Source organism: Macadamia integrifolia, chromosome 5, assembly GCF_013358625.1.
Source record: "Macadamia integrifolia cultivar HAES 741 chromosome 5, SCU_Mint_v3, whole genome shotgun sequence".
In the NCBI taxonomy this organism is placed as follows: domain Eukaryota; kingdom Viridiplantae; phylum Streptophyta; class Magnoliopsida; order Proteales; family Proteaceae; genus Macadamia; species Macadamia integrifolia.
In genome coordinates, this window is record NC_056561.1 from 30,571,474 (window position 1) to 30,576,303 (window position 4,830).

Here is a 4,830-nt window from a genome sequence, read left to right on the forward strand (position 1 = left end):
CAACCAGACGATGTTGTAGGAGGCTCAAGTTATGTGACTACAACAAGGACCCCAATAGGCGTTACTCCTTGCCAGAGGGAGGCTAATTTAGATGTTGATCCAATCATTCAGAGACACAAATTATCTCCTTACGTGGAGTATTTAGTCAAGTGGAAGGGGCAACCAGAGAGCGAGACGTGGTGGGAGACAACTGGCATGCTAAGACGACTCGTGAATAAAAATACCACAAGGAGGTCGTGACGAGGGCGTCGCAGATTTAAGTGGGGGAGAGTGTCACGACCTGCCTAACATAGGTCCACGGGCCTAGCTCACCAAGCCCATGGACTTAGGCCGTTGGGCTATGTAAGGTCCAAGTTCTAGAGTTTTCTACAAAGGTGTAGTAACAATAGATATTTTATTGCAGATATTTGTAGAATATATTCACAGGATATATTCTCGGAGAGATTTCTAGAGCCCCGCTAAGGAGGTGGGAAGCTTTTAGTTTCCTCCCCAACCGTGGGATGGAGGACAATTGTAAATATCTTAGCCATCCATTGTAACTTGGGGTAGGTGTTGCCTCATTTGGCAAAGGCACTCACCAAGGACCAACCAAGAGTGTTCAACCAAGCAAGTGAGTTCTCAAGCCTTGTACTCAAGAGTTCTCTAGTGCTATATAAGTTCATTCTTCTCAAACTCACTCTTGTGTTCACTTCTTCTCTTCCCTAGTCCCTTAAGGAGGGTGGTTAGGCTAACATAGCGCTAGTGGAAGTGCTAAGTGCAGACGTGGTTGCTTAGAAAGGTCTAAATCAGTGACAACGTGCTCGTGAGTGGCCCAAGTGTGTGCCTATGCGTGCCCCCAAGTGTTGACTACATGTGCCCACATGTACACAGTGAATGGCTGCACAACACTCCAAGTGTTGACTACATGTGCACAATGAATGGCCCAAGTGTTGCCTAACTTTGCCCATGCATGCCCACAAGTGTTGCCTAAGTGTGCACCCAAGTGTGCCTGTGCATGCTCTTGAATGCCCCAAGTGTCGCCTTAAATGTGGCTATGGGTGCCCGCAAGCGTTAAATAAGTGTGTCTACGCGTGCACCCAAGTGTAGCCCAAGTGTCACCTAATTGTGCTCTTGAATGCCGCAAGTGTGCACATATACGTGCCCATGACAATGCCTACGCGTGCCCCCCTAAGGTTGCCTAAGTGCATATGAAGGCAGTGCACAAGGCGGTAGTACCGCAAGCAGGGCCGCACAATGTGCATGCAAGGTGGCAGGCATGGCTGCACTATCGCGCGGAAGGCAGCTGGCATGGACGCATAAGGTGTAGGCATCGGCAAGGTTGCCCTAGCGCGCGCAAGGCTACTAGCATCGAGGCAGGCTGCCGCGCACATGGCTGCGAGCGTGGCTACAATACTACACACATGGTTGCACGCAACCTCGGGCATAGTTGCGGGTAAGGCTCCACTATCGCGAGCTGGGGTGCAGGCCACAGCGCGCACATGGCTGGGGCAAGGGTGCAAACCACGCATAAGGTGGCAGGCAACAATGCACATTGCTGCAGGAAAGGGTGCTCAACCTCACGCAAGGTGGTAGGCAAGACTACACATGGCTGCGGGCAATGCTGTAGGCAGCGCACGCTGGGCTGTGGCCCATGCCGCACTTCTGCTCACATGGCTACAACCACGGCTGCATAAGCCTCGCACGCGATTTCGGCGTTGCCGCACATGCCACGTGAAAGTTTACAGGCATGGCGCACATGACAAGCAGATGGCTGCATAGCCGCACCCAAGGTTATGTTCCACACCGCACATGCCACGCATTTGGCTGCACTAACGGGCGTAAGGTTACTGGCATGGCCGCATATGCCGCACCCCTGGCTGCCCTACTACTCGCAAGGTTGCGTGCGTTGCTTCACACCACCCCCCAGGTCGCATGCATGGCTGCATGTGCCACGCCCATTGCTGCCTCGCCACGTGCTTGGTTTTGAGATTTGTCGAAAGTGCCACGCATGAGGTTGCAGGGACGGCTGCACCGCCGTGCGCAAGGTTGCATTGCGTGGTCGAATATGCATCGCCCATGGCTGCACTACACCGCGCAAATTCGCTGGCATGGCCTCCCATGTGTCGATCATGATGGCTAGCATGGCCACACATGCCACGAGCATTTCAGCACATGGCGCGCGCAAGGTTGCACGCATTGCTGCACCTTTGAGCCCACATCTGCAGTCCGCCGTGCACTTAGCCACACGCACGTGCCTCACACATGGGTGCTGCTGTGGTCCCCATGGGCCATGCAACAGAGGCTCCTTTGCGGCCTTCGGCTACACACGAGGCACCGACTGCTGCACACGCCAAGGCCATGCCCACACAACATAGTTTGGGTCTTTAAATCATGTTGTGCAAAACATCCCTTTGGGTTAGAAAAGCCTTGCAATTGGCTATTTGGCACCCAAAGTACAATCATTTTCACTTAAACCCCGCATTTCCATTTTTTTGGGTATTTTTTGGAATATTTCAATCATAAAATATTAAAAAATATCAAAATATGTTGGAATGGTCCAATATTTTTTCAGAACATTCTATCAACCTGTAGACATCGAATTTTGTCACCCCCCGGCAATGATGACAATATGAAGGATTACATGTTGGATATTTTAGACTTGGAGAATTTTCAAACTTAGAGTAGAAAATGACCATATTTTCCTGTAAAATTTCAAGAGAAAATGTTTTCAAAAATTAGAATTTGATGTTGTGGATTATTGTTGTTTGTCCCCTCAAGTCGGACATTACACTTTGATGCGAGAACTATGCGAATCGACGCTCGATTCTCTCTTTCATTATATGATCCGGTCCCTATTTTATGTATATTTTCATAAAGGTTTTCGATCAAGACTACAATCGTATCTCACATCATTGGATAGTGCTCGGACTGAGCTTTCTAACGACATATTACACTTTGAATTCCGACAAACGATTTGAAAGATATGACCCCCAAAAGTTGACTCCAAAGTTCGGTATCAGATTCCATTCTGAGCAACCAGGGAGTGCCACATGGCGCCCAATCCCCTTTGTCCAAAAGCAAGCTTTTTTGAATAATTCTCTCTAGATTTTTAGTCCCACATCGGAAATATGAGAGAATTGTCCCAAGTCCCAAGGCTATAAGAATAGCCCTTCCTCTCTTCCAAAAAGGGGGGGGATTGGAGAGAAGGAATATGGTTTTTGCTAATTCCCTTTCTCTAAATAAAGAATCTCTCAAAGTATAAAAATTTAAATGTGTAATCCTTCCTTGAGCCAGGAGACTTAGTCCGATTCGGTTCGGTTTGGTTTTGGCCTTGAAGCACAAGGGTTATCTCCCCTTGTTTCTTGATTAAAGCCAGTTTAAGGTATTTATTTATTTATTTCTTTCAATAGCGATTTAGAATTAGTTTAATTAATAGATTAGTTTCTAATTTCTTAATAATTGATTTATTTAGATTAATTATGTTTAATTAGTTTCAGTTTGGTTCAATACGGTTTATTAGATGTAAATTGATTTATTCTGGTCCAATTAAAGATATTCAAGTTTAATTGATTCTTTTAGATTAGTTAGGTTTAATTGTTTTTTTTTTTTTAACATGTTTACCTTTGATTTGGTTTAGTTTTTTTTTAAATTACTTTTTTTGTTCTTTTAATCTAGGCCCTTAGATTAGGATCTCAAGCCCTAATTTTTCCCCCCATCTTTTCTTCCTTTATTTCTTCTTTTCCCTATAGCAAAAAATCAACCGAACCTGTGCCTCCTTCTTCTTTTCTTCTTTTCTTCTTCTTCTTCTCTTCTTCTCTTTTTCTTCCTAACCAAACCTAACCGAACTCAACTTCTCCTTCTTCTCTTCTTCTCTTCCTCTCTTTTCCTTCCCTGCTGCTGCAACCCCTAACCGGCAGCCACCGAACCCGCTTCTCCTCCTTCTCTTTTTCTTCTTCTTCTTCTCTTTTTCTCTTTTCCTTCCCTGCTGCTGCAACCCCTAACCCACATCTCCTCCTTCTATTTTTCTTCTTAATAATCATCGGGATCGTCAACTTTGAGCCCTACTTTTGGATTAACTTCTGGTTCTGCTTCTTCGGGTTCCACTGCTCCTTTGGGATTTGGATTTCCTTCGAGTGTTGCATCTGGAGCGAGTACCAGTTCACCTCTGTTTGGTGTCGCTTCGTCGTCGTCACCGTTCGGAGCTTCTTCAACTTCAGGTTCTACAGCGACTGTTGGCCCAGCCAGTTCTGCATCTGGACCAAGTACGGGTTCGCCGTTCAGATTTTCTTTTACTTCAGGTTCTGCTGCAACTGCTACAGCTTCTACTGCTCCTTCTGCTTCGATGTTTGGGGTTTCTTCAACTTCATTTTCTACAGGTAATTCTACTCCGGCATTTTCTTCCTCTTTGCTTGGAGTTCCTTTACCAGCTTCCTCGTCTGCGGCTGCAACAAGCGTCTCTTCTTTTCCCAAACTGTATTCTTCCAACTCTAGTTTGTCTTCACCATTTTCGGCCTCTCCACTCCCGTCTCCTTCCTCTTCTATTCCTCCACCGAACCTACAGCCGCACCTTTCTCCTCCTTTCTTCTTCATTTTCTTCTTCTTCTCCTTCTTCTTTTTCTCTTCTTCTTCCCTGCTTAGCAACCAGCCCTGCATGTCCACAAGCTGAGAGTGCACTAAGGAATGTAACATAATTGGGTTTAATTTCATAATCCATTTGCATTTTTTTGAAGAGCTCAAGTGCTTATCTAAGATTTCCATTCTTCCCATACCCATCAATCATGGAAGTCCATGAAAAGCCGTTCTTTTTTGGCATATAGTTGAAAATTCTCTGTGCTCCGTCAGTTCTCCCAC